Source organism: Myxocyprinus asiaticus, chromosome 49, assembly GCF_019703515.2.
Source record: "Myxocyprinus asiaticus isolate MX2 ecotype Aquarium Trade chromosome 49, UBuf_Myxa_2, whole genome shotgun sequence".
In the NCBI taxonomy this organism is placed as follows: domain Eukaryota; kingdom Metazoa; phylum Chordata; class Actinopteri; order Cypriniformes; family Catostomidae; genus Myxocyprinus; species Myxocyprinus asiaticus.
Window position 1 is genome coordinate 10,349,263 of NC_059392.1, and position 12,479 is coordinate 10,361,741.

The 12,479-nt window shown below is 40.2% G+C and overlaps 1 long non-coding RNA gene across 3 annotated transcripts in view; it reads left to right on the top strand.

The window, feature by feature from the left end:
- The window catches only part of LOC127438591 (uncharacterized), a 45,400-nt gene that overhangs the window by 24,768 nt on the left and 8,153 nt on the right, over positions 1 to 12,479 (top strand). For all 3 annotated transcript variants that reach the window (XR_007896768.1, XR_007896767.1, XR_007896769.1), the window contains exon 4: positions 688 to 1,756. This is a non-coding gene — a long non-coding RNA (uncharacterized LOC127438591). The remainder of the gene's footprint in view (positions 1 to 687; positions 1,757 to 12,479) is intronic.

The window sequence follows — 12,479 nt, forward strand, 5'->3', positions numbered from 1 at the left end:
TAAAATAGTAAGTTGTAGTTTTAGCAACTGGAAAAATCCAAATGTTTTGGGTGGTTTAAAGGCCCCCCCCCCGGTCATGAAAAACCTGGATATATAAGTTGCTTGTTGTGCCAATCTTGGTAAAATTCTTAGCAAGTAATCACACACAACTGGAAGTCATGGAAATGCATTAGTCAATAGGTGTGGGAACCCTGGGTTTGGCTAAAAATGTTCACGGTTTAAATGCACAATGAGTCGGAGACTCTATAAAGGATTGTACTTTTTAACTAATTTGCATGACAACAGGTGTCTGAAATCATTTAAATAATTTCAGGTAACACAGAAGCAAGAAAAATGTCCCCTTGTCTGTGGTGTTACAGGCGTTGTAGCTAACTTATCATCAATGTAAAAAAAAGCCTGTTTAAAGGCCAAGTTTCTTACAATATATGGGCGAAGCATCAGCACAGGGGCTCTAAGTGCACTTGGCAGACAGTTTCTTTCAGCCTGACATCCTTAACTCAAAAAATCTCCTGCCTCAGCTTTTTTTATTCCAAGGTTAGAAAGTTCACATTACTAACTGAGAGCAGATGTCAAAACATTCACCTTGCACATCTCCCTGATCAAAGCGTGGATTAACATCTGCAACGGGCAGAATACCGAAAGTTACGCTAAAGTTGTTTTCCCTCTCTTGCGTTGTTGTTTTGGCAGAAGGCGTAAGACGAGTGGAGAGTGGGAGTTGCGATGGTGGTGGAGGAGTCAACCCGGAGCAGGTGAATGCAGCTGCGGACCGCCATGGGCTCTCTTCCATCGGTCCCAACTCTCCATCTTCGGGTCTCTGAAAGACGGCAGGGGCCAGCCAGGGAGCATCAGTGTGGGCAGCCGAGGCAGCTCGCTTTTCCCGCCGGCTACCGACTCCTCTGCAGCGAGGAGGGAGAGAAATCAATACTGAGGAGAGATGCTGCCAGGGGTCGCCCAACACTGCCTCCAGCCATGGAGCCATGGGAGCCCATGTACTCAGCTTTCTCTTCCTCAACCCAATTTCAGTCAACTCACATCAGCTAAAGAGAGGGCCAAGAGTCTTGCTGCTCTTCATGCAACAGTGAGTTTATGTGTGGTTCTACCAGAGGGCCTTTCCAGACCCGGCATCACTTGATAAAATTCGGAGAACGAATAGAAAAAGAATGTCAAAGGTCTTTTTTCCCCTGTCTTTGATTCCTTTTTCACCATGAGTGCACATTCCCCCTGACTGTTTGAATGAGTGCTTGATGGAGATCTCTTTTACAATAAATCAAGAGGATGAGAGAACAGTTTGAATCGTTTTTTTTTTACCTTTTCCAGATGATTTTTTTAACTAATCACCAACGTTCGAGAGCTTGGAAAAGGACTTTGCCTTGATTTGTAGGGAAGGGCTTGGCACTCACCTTTGCTTGGTACTTCATAACGGTTTTTACCCCTGACCATGGCATTTGATGGGTATTAACAACATTGCAGACCAAGGGAAGGACAATGCAAGTGATTCATAGAGCTCAGAGGTTGAAAAGTCTCCTGATTAGTCCTCTTGAGCAAGTGCCACAAAAGTTGCTATCGCCTGCAAGGCCCAAGATCCGCTTGGGGTGTGGAAGACTCTGAAATGTCCATGAAACAAGATGCAGACAACTCAAAAATGGATGAATGCAAGGATATTGGTTTCATTGCATGCTGGTTGCAGAAGATAGTTCCCGTATCTGTGGATGCCCATTGGAAATGGAGTAACCCTTTCAAAAAAGAAGTGAATTAGGTAAGGAAGGATTTTGGTAATATTTTATGCATGAGTTAATTAACGTCAGCTTTGCATTTGCTTGTCTAGCTGCTTGGATAAACTTCCTACTGAATATGTTGTGCTTTGGATGCTGGTCCCCGTCCATGGGATACTGGTGTGCTGGTATCCCTATCAGGCTTCTTAACTAGCAACTAGAAATAGAATGCTGGTTGACCATCTTCACAAGTTTTGCTGGTGAATAACAATGCAATGTTTGTCCACCACATAGACCAGCACCAAATCAACACTAACCAGCATAAACCAGTGTGGACCAGCATGAAAATTCTGGTCTTTTCAGCAGGGCTGGGTTGTCCAATTTCATGATTTATATTGTGTTATGCATAGGCTTGCAAATGAACATGATGCCCATGTTACTTAAGTGCCAGATTGCCATTGTAAACATATAGATGCATGCAATGCTGTCTCGTCTCCGATGGGCAGTGTCTCCGACAAAATGGCCGCCACTGCTTGCCAGCTGTCTCCCCGCCAAAATGGTGGCGCCTTAAACTCAGCCCATTTGCCTAATCAAGGGCGAATATGCAGATTCCGGATAATTGCATTTGCATATGCTTATTTTCCTTGCAGTTATTGGTCAGGGCAACTGCACAAAAAGCACACAAGCTGTAATTCATGCCGTGTCCCTGCCTTTAAACATGCACAGCATATGCGCACATTTCCTTTATCATTTGTATCCTTTTACAGTCTGTCCCTCTTAATGTAAAGCCATGGCAACGTTCTGTCATTTGAAATGGGAGAAAAATATGGCGTTAATACACACAAGGCATCTGATGCCTGTGACATCTGTGACATCTGCGACTGGGTAGTCTAGCTAGGGTCTGCCACATAAATCCCTCTCTCACAGGGCCCAGGTCCAGACAGTTTCCCATAATGACCTCATTAGCATGCGCAGCACTCCTCACAGTAGGCCCTGGTGCACTGCTGTGCCGTGGGACCCGACAGTCCGCGCCCTTCACACAATCGCTCGGCGTGCAACATTGTGTTCTTCCTTACAATACAAAACTTCACACTTGTTTTATTACAATCATGTTGGTGAAGCTGAAGATCTGAATGGGGCTTAGGCAGTTAGCCTGAGTGAGTCCGTGGACAATATCTTTGCTTTTCTTTTTATAGTTGGGTTAATGAGAGAGTTGTTCAGAGCCAAATTTAGTTTCTTTCTACCGTGTAACATAAAAGGACATGTAATGCAGAATGTTAGATTTGGCAGTCACATTCACTTTCACTGCATGTTTTTTCCATACAATTAAGTGAATGGTGACTGAAGCTGTCATTCTACCTAACATCTCTCCTTTTTTGTTCCACAGAAAAAAGAAAGTCCTACGGGTTGGGAACAACTTGATTAAAATTATGACAGAATTTTCATGTTTTTGGTGAACTATTCCTTTAATTGATTAGTTTAATTTAGTTAAGATATACACTAAATGTGCTGTTTACACAAAGAAGTCCTGAATATCTCAGAACGATTGTTCTTGAAATCATTGTAGCAGTTAAAACTGCCTAGTTTCTAACCCTTATCATTTTTATTTATAATGATAGCGGAAATGGATCTCAGACTCGTTGAATTGTAGATCAGCTACTTGTTTTGATTTGCCTGTTTTTTATTTTATTTTATTTTATTTTTATGTATTTTTTTTAAGTTAGCATATTGGTGTTGTTAGGGCAAACATGAAGCTTATTTATTTACGGTTGCGTAGTGAGAAGTTTCCGAGCCGACAATAACTGATTTTTAAAATTTAAGACTTGTTTCAAGTCTACTTTTAATCTGTTAACTCTTTTGGTAACTTGTTTTTTATTCAAGTGTTACGTAATACTTAATTTGAAGCTGTTTTTGTACAAAGTGACCTTATCATGACATATGCCACTTTTGCTCATACCATAAGGTTTCGGTCATACCGCCCGTGCATTTTTTTTTATACTAACATATTGGATGCTAATGAGAGTGGCTAACAGTGCTGTTAGCTGTCTAGAACAGCAGTTACTCTCATTGGTCATCATTTGTAGTTCATAGGTAAAAAATGTTGTGCAGGCAGGATGAAGTGGTTTAAATTAGAATGTGAGGGCAGTTATATTTTGGGATGGGTGGGGGTGGGGGGGTTTGGGGTTTCGCATCTGTCTGGACAACTACAGTTCATGTCTAAAGCACATATTAGCAGCTGAGTCATACGTCTGGGTCAGCCAGTCTGTGTTTGTTCTGTATTTGCATATTTACAACAGATGAGGAACCCGTATGTTTTAGCCTAGCAAGACAAAATTATATATAGCCTGACACGCTAGCAAGGCTACCACACCCCATGGCCCCCCTAAACAAATACACACACTCTCTCTCTCTGTCCCTCTCTCTCTCACGCCACAAATTTTGTGCCATTTAAATTCTCTGCAAAACACAAAAATACCCCTTCCCAGCTGGAAAAAAAGGAAAAACAAAAAAGCTTTTATGCTAATCACACTCCTAGCCATGTGTGTGAGTACACTAGCGCAATTATGCATAATTCAACACAAAGCTAGGCAGGGAGTACAGTAAATCCTGTTAGTAGCCTGCAAAGGCGGGAAAGGAAAGGAAGGGAGGATGGGCCAATTGTTCTGCCCATTAGGTGACAGAACGAAGGTCACATTTTATGTTAACCTACCACCCCTTCTGAACAGGTGTTAAGCAATGGTGGACGGCATGATATTTAGGTGTCACAAGCTGTTGTTTTTGCCGTGATTAGCCTTGTGATGTCTTGAATTTTTATGGATGGGCCCCCACCCGTATTATTCATTGTAAAGACACATTTGGTGTGCCCAGGTGTGCCCCCCCCCCCCCCATTCTGGAAAATGGTCCCTCAGTTTGTAAATTTAGTAATGGGTTTTAAGTTATTCTTAGGATTAGTAACCATAAATAATTATTGGCTGTAACCACATAATTACTGTATGTTTGGGGGAAAAGTTTAAGAACTGGCCATTGACAACCCCATGTTTTTCGACCACTAATGTAAATATTGTAGGGGGACACATTTTCTAATTGTGTTACCCCAATATCTATGGTGGGAAACTATAATTTCTCAGTAACATTTCATTTCAGCAATAACATTTTTAAATTAAATAAATTTTCAGGCGCAAATGGCAGTTTCCTAAGAGTGAATTTTTTTAATGATATTTATTAAAGTAATTCAGCAAATATGCTAAAAATATAACATTTTAGGGTGTTAAAATGAAATTATAAAAGCTAGACCTTTTTTACTGTTTCTAGTAACCGTTGGTGGGCTTACAGTTGTTCTCACAATAAGAAATCTCACCTCTTCTGGCTGTCTTACATGTCAGCTTGTAAACCTTTTACACTTCTACAGTACCTTGAAGGCCTTAAAGTCTTAAAGCTTAATAACTGAACCAAACTATCTCAAATGGTTGGTATACTGGCTCTAGCACTCCATCAAAATATAAAAACGACAATATCATCAACCTATCAACAGAAAGCTTTTTTGAAGAAACACAGTCCGCTTTAACATTCCACTAGTGCTGTAGCATCATAGGAGTCTGTTTTAGTGCCCCACTGTGTAGTGACCGGCTTACATGTTTAATGTTTTAATGTTCGCCGTGCCTTAGTGGCGTCTCTCCCCGTTATGAGGGGGTTTCTGTGCTCTGAGTGCCCGCTGCTTTTATTTGCTTGGTTATTGATTGAATATGGTCCACCCACAGAAGTAATAGTTGCTAAAAGCATTTATTGGCATTGCTCAGTTCTGCAAGGGTGATATGCAGGTTTTTTTTATTTTTTATTTGATTTGATTTTGTTCCTCCTGTGATCTGACAAGTGACCTGCTTGGCTAAAGACTTCTAACGAAATCTTGAATCTACGGAAGACTTCTAATGCATTTATGGTTACTAAAATACGTGTCCATGATACGCACATATATCCCATTGAACATCCATATATCTCCAGTGGCATGCATAGTATCAGAATATTATTTATATTATTAATATATATATATATATATATATATATATATATATATATATATATATATATAATATTAATAATATATACTGTATATAAATATAGAATTATGTGTTTTATAATATTTTAAACATAATTTTTTTTTGTTTTGCACGATAACTCTGTATTTCATGGCAAAATTTTATGAAATCGTTGGCTTGTACAAAAATGTGACTTTTATCCCATAGCGAAAAATAAATAAACCAACAAGATTTACCAAAAGATGTTCAGTATTGCTCACTGTATGTGTTATTTAAAGCTGATTAGTTAACATGTGACTCTTTCTGTAATATGTTTTCATTATCAAAAAGCTTCAAATTTTGTTAAATCTACACAACTTGATTCATTTATTGAGTAGAGAAAGAATGTTTTAAGAATCACTGGGGGGAGGGAGGCACTAGCCCTTTAAAAATCTGCTAGCGTCAACTGCGGCTGATTACAGTTGGAGGGAAAACAGGCATTTATCCAAGTCACTGATTATGTCATTTTTAAGCCCCCATAACACAATGCTGCGTGCAGACTGTGTGGGGCATAGAATTATGAAGCGAGGAGTGGACTGTGTGAAGGAGAGAGGGGGAAATGGGAATGGAGTGCTGTTTGTATGATTAAACTGTCAGCTCGGTGGCACAGGCCACGTTGAAGAGCCGGACCTGAGATTTGACTGTAATGAAAATGCCCCCAAACTGCACCCCCACCCGCTCAAAATGTTCAGTCCAGCTCGGGTCTGTCCACACGGCGAGAAGTGAAAGGAGACGTGGAACAAGATAGACAGACAGAGAGAAAGAGGCAGGGAATGAGAAAGTAGCGTTCCGTAGCAATTGGTTTTGTCGGGGTATAGGTTATGGATAGATGTAGACAGGAAGTATAATGTTAAGGGCAAGGTTTCGAACAAGTAAACTTCAAATTAAGGCTGTGTTCTTTGTCGCCCTCAGATCCTGCTATTAAGATTGCATATATGACTAAATGAGGAGAGATATTGCGAGACATCAGATAATGGCCGCCACAGTACAATAAACAAAGTAAATATTACTCACACTAGCAAAGACTATAATGTCTCTGTTGAGCATGAGAACTGGCTAAAGTGTAAAATATTCAGTCATACGCTGGCTAGACGGCACAGCTGCTCTATTCAGCAGCAGGTAAGGAAAGACCCTAGAGGTCAAGGACAGGGGGGTTGTTGTATGGTCACACGTAGCCCTGAAACGTATTTGATTAGCAAATAAGAGGAAACTTATTACTGCGACACAGGATGTAAATGCTCCACTGCAAACCTGGCAACTCTAGGGAAGTCTTAGGCCACGTCCACGTTTTCTTTTGAAAATGTATCTTTTTCTCTACATTTTTGCCTTCCATCCACACTGAGACTGCGTTTCTGATAGCGAAAATGTAGCTTTTCGAAACTGCTCTCCCAAGTGGATAAATTTGAAAACGCCTTCTCTGCGTTGTAGTTTGGACAGGGGAAATGGAGATATCTGAAAACGATGACATATTTGTTGTCATGTGATGCAGTCATGTGATCCATTCAACACAAAACAATCAAGATGGCGGCACAAAACATGTTGTAGCGGCATTGTTGTGCCTGTTTTTTGAGTTGAGTTGTTATTCATTTTGATAGCGTTGTTAAAGATAAATGTTACTTTGTACAACCTATACATCATATTCCTTCAAAGGTGACGAGTAGTTTATTCGGAATTGCTGTCCGGCGACAGAACACAAGGACAGTGGCGTTTCAGACTATACATGGGAATTAACAGTTTTCATACATTTCAGTGTGGACGAGTGGACGGAGAGCATTTTGAAAACAAAAACACCGTTTTCGAGGGTAGAGTCACATGGGGTAACCTCCTCATGGTCGCGATTAGTGGTTCTCTCTTTCAATGGGGCGCGTGGTAATTTGTGCGTGGATTGCGGAGAATAGCATGAGCCTCCACATGCTATGAATCTCTGCGGTGTCATGCACGGCGAGCCACGTTACAAGATGCGCGGACTGACTATCTCAGAAACAGAGGCAACTGAGACTTGTCCTCTGCCACCCGGATTGAGGTGAGTAACTGCACCACCACGACGACCTAGTAAGCAGTGGGAATTGGGCATGCAAAAAAAAAATAAAAAATACAAATAAAAAATGCTGTTTTCAAATGTATCAGGATTAATGTGTACATAGCCGTAGCTGCTATGTTTTTGTTAAAATTGTTTCATATGTTAAACCTGATATGTATAATTTTTTTGATGTCGATACTTTCTCCTATTCGAGCTTAATATGCAAAGACAAATATAAGTAAGCCATTAGTCGGTTGATTTCACCAAAAATGTAAACACTCTGGCTATTTCAACTCTAACATTGTTTTGAGAATCCCGACCAGGCCGACATAGAAACAGTGGCTCAACCAGTGGCGTGAGTCTGTCAATCTATCTGTCAACCAATGACAGATGATGGGAGTTTTCCAGAAACGCGTTTGGAGACGATCATTATTTTTGGAATTTTGGTGATGCAGAAATTATACACTTCACTTTTCAGTTCATTATCATGGTCATGTGCAAGATTTTACTGACCCAAGTCCACAACCATTTATTTAAACCATCAGTAGCAAGGCAAAAATGAATAACTTGTGTCCAATGGAAACATCTTTTCGCCCGAATGCAGTTTCGTATTCATCTGCGCCGTCGCTATATGCCACATTTGTTCCCACTGTCCGACTCCTGCAGTGTAAACAATTATATCCCTTTAAGAGGAGGGCTTTTCATGCTCTCAACATGTCTTTCCAAAGAAACCAAGTTTCCAAGCGGACGAAGACACCAGCCCACTCTTTGGAAGATTCTATTATTCATCTTCACCTATGCTTCATTAGCTCAGCTGAAAAAGCCCACACCTCCACCAACCCCCACACCAGCATCTCAATGGAACCATTCCCATCTTTCTCAGAGAGCTCCCCCATTCCCACTAATCATCTCAGCTCGTGTTGAAATCAAGCTTAGAAACGCCACTGTTGTGAGCCTCTTGCAATCCTTCCCCCCTTTCTGGCTCATTCTCTCACCTAGCACACACACACATATGCACACCCACCCACCTACTGCTTAAATCCGTATCAGCATGTCAACAAAATGTCCGCCCAGCTGGGGTTGACACTCGCTAGCCTCTGGGGCTTCACCTTCTCCTCACTGACCCCCTCAGTCCCTCATGTTCATTTGTTCTGTTGAACTAATCACTGATTGAACCATACTTTGTGTGCGACATTAATTGTATCACAAATTGTTCCTTATAGAATCCAATACCTGTGGTTTGTAGGCCCAATAATGTATGTATTTTCTAAAAAGTTCTAGCTATTTTCAGTTATAAATTCAAGTTATTTGGGTAACATTTTTAATAAGGTTCTATTTGTTAATTTTAGCTAATGGATTAGGTATCATGAACTAACAACGAATTATGATTTGTTATAGAATTCACAGAATCAGAATCTTGGTAAATGCTAATTTACAAATAAACTATTGTTCATTGTTTGTTAATATTGCGTTTATAAATCATACATCATATTGCATTAACAAATACAACTTTTAATGTAAAAATGTATTAGTATATGTATAAATTTACATTAAGCAAGATGTAACTATTGTGTTAAATAATGTTAACAAATACAACCTTATTATAAAGTGTTATGTCTAGCTAATTAAGCTGAAAGCTTAAGTTAAATGCATAAATAGCACAAGTTAAAAGTTAAATAGCTTAAGTTAAATGGCACTAAATTCTTAAATATAAACAATTAAGGATAACAGCATCAAAAACTACTGAAATAATCTTTTTTGTAATTTTCCTTAAAAATTCTTATTAATAGACGAGCAGAATACTAAGTTATCAATATCTATTTAAGCATTTTAATTAGGGATAGATTGGCCAGGCTGATACATCTGCCAATAACTGTGTCAAAATATAGTGATAGCTCTGACAATAGACAAAAATATAACAATATTCCCTGATGATGAATACCATTGCCATGAAGGGGTGTACCTGGGCTGCAGCAATGTTTAGGTAGGTGGCACGTGTCAAACTGACGTCCACATGAATGGCCGGACCTAGGGTTTCCCAGCAGAACATTGACCAGAGCATCACACTCCCTCCACCGGCTTATCGTCTTCCCACAGTGCATCCTGGTGCCATCACTTCCCCAGGTAAACGGCGCACACGTACATGGCCGTCCATGTGATGTAAAAAAAATGGTACTCATCAGACCAGGTGACATTCTTACACTGCTCCAAGGTCCAGTTCCGACGCTTGCGTGCCCATTGTAGGTGCTTTCGATGGTGGAAGGGGTCATCATGGGCACTCTGACTAGTCTACGTCTACGCAGTCCTATACGCAACAGGGTGTGATGCACTGTGTGTTGTGACACATTCCTCCCGTAACCATCCTTTAAATTTTCTGTGACTTGTGCCACAGTAGACCTTCTGTCAGTTCGGACCAGACGGGATAGCCTTCGTTTCCCTTGCGCATCGATGAGCCTTGGATGCCCAACACCCTGTCTCAGGTTTGTGGTTTGTCACTCCTCGGACCACTGTCAGTAGGTAGGTGCTCACCACTGCTGACCAGTAGCACCCCACAAGCCTTGCCATTTCAGATGCTCTGACCCAGTCATCTGGCCATAACAATTTGTCCCTTGTCAAAGTTGCTCAGGTCTTTACTCCTGCCCATTTCTCCTCCATTCCAACATGTTGACTATGAGAACTGATTGTTTGCTTACCATCTAGTCTACCCAGACCTTGGCATGTGGCCTTGTTAGGAGATGAGCAACGTTATTCGCTTCACCTGTGATTGGTCATAATGTTTTGGCTCATCGGTATATTATGCAATATATCCAATTATTTATTTGTGTATTTTGTCATTATTTCACCTGTCAGCCACCCTGAATTCTAAGTATCAGCACTGGTATGAGATGTTGAAAACCCTTTATTAATTAACCACTAATATGTCCTTGTATGCATTTGTGTGGGGTTCTGTGTGTATGTGCATATATGAACTTGCACTGTGTAAAATGTGTTTATGTGTGTGGATACATTCCACATGCAAGCATAAATCTGTGTTTATTCTTCAATGAAAATCGAATGACTTAAGCGTTCTATTATATTCTACTGCATTCTCCATATCCTGTCCTGTTTAGTTGCTCTTTTCCCATCTGGAACTCTCTGTTATGATTATGAAATGATGCGATTATGGTAGGATCGTGACACTGTGGTAAATAAATGGTTGATTCAGTCGAGACGGTGTCTGATCCGCTCACACATTATGATTTTTCTTGCTCGGCAAATTCTCAACGGTGCTTAGTGTCTGCCCTCGTAGCACAATTTGCATGTAAATGTATTCAGATGAAGACATAAAGGGAGACCACCAGCTTCACTGGATCTTGTGTACCAGAATAAAGGTGTCTGTAAAAATGAGACACATTCCGGTGTTAGATAATGAGAAGAAAATTGCTGTGTTGCCAGATCAGGTCACTTAAACCTCCATAAATTGGAACTGAAGGTAATTAGATTCATTTAATGCTCTGTAATCCACAGTGAATAATGCATTTTTATGTTTGCGTCCCGATACGTCAACCCCGTTATCCCCAGATATTTTGCATTTCAGTCAGGCACATTGCAGACAGTCTAAAGAAAGTATCCAGGGGTCCTCTTGCTGTCGGTTGAGGGAGACGGAAGAGGGAGGGTACTCTGTGACTTACTGTGTGCTCAAAAGGCAGCTGTGGACTTTAAGCACAGAAGAGAGTGATGTCATGTGGCCATGACTATTTGCAATGCTCTGTCTCCTAGAACATCGTGGTCACCATTCGCCCCAAGTTTATGGTCATTTGCTTCATTTTCATTCAACTGTGTCTGGCAGCAGCGGAATCAAAATATCTCGAACTCCATTTTATGACTGAAATGAGAATTTATGAGTGCTTGTTTTGATTGTGTCTGATATTCAGAGACTGGGAGATGTGAACATGATAGTGTAGTTTAGATATGCAATAAACTAAAACGTTGTTGGTTATCTTAATTGCAGTAAAATATACCATTATACATGTATTTTATATTTTAGCTGTCTTTAACCTCCTGAGACCGAGGGTGACTGCTGTGTGCATTTTTCATTTCCCTTTTTGATTTGTAACTAGTAGCACCTAATAAACATGCAAAAAAAAAAAATGTTTCTAGAGCAAATCGTTTTTCTAAAAATTGATGGTAACATATGTGGATAACGGGACTAAGTTGTGAAATTTTAAATAATACCATAGAAAGTCCGATTTTTTTAATCAAATTGTTAATTATGTTTCCAGGAGTGTTGGTTATTAATGTTTTTGAGACGTTACAGACATTACATCAGAAATTAGCATAATTAAGGCCAGCATCATCCAGTCACTGCCAACGATGTTAAAATAAAATGATACATTATAAATTCTGAATCTATGTACTGATTACCATTGTCCCACATCTGCTAAACATGTCGAGTGGTCCAAACATCATCTGCAGCCTGAAACTGAACTTTTGATTAGATTTTAGCAGTGAATGCATCATAGGATGCTTCCTTGCTCCCTATTCAGTGAATGACTTAACCTCCAGTGTGCTGTCTGTCCATCTGCACTGGTCTTAGAACAGTTCGTAATGCACCTTATTTTTATCCAAACTCCATATAAAGCCTCTGTAAGCAAAATTCTTAAGCTTTTGGATGAACCCATTGATTCTCCATGT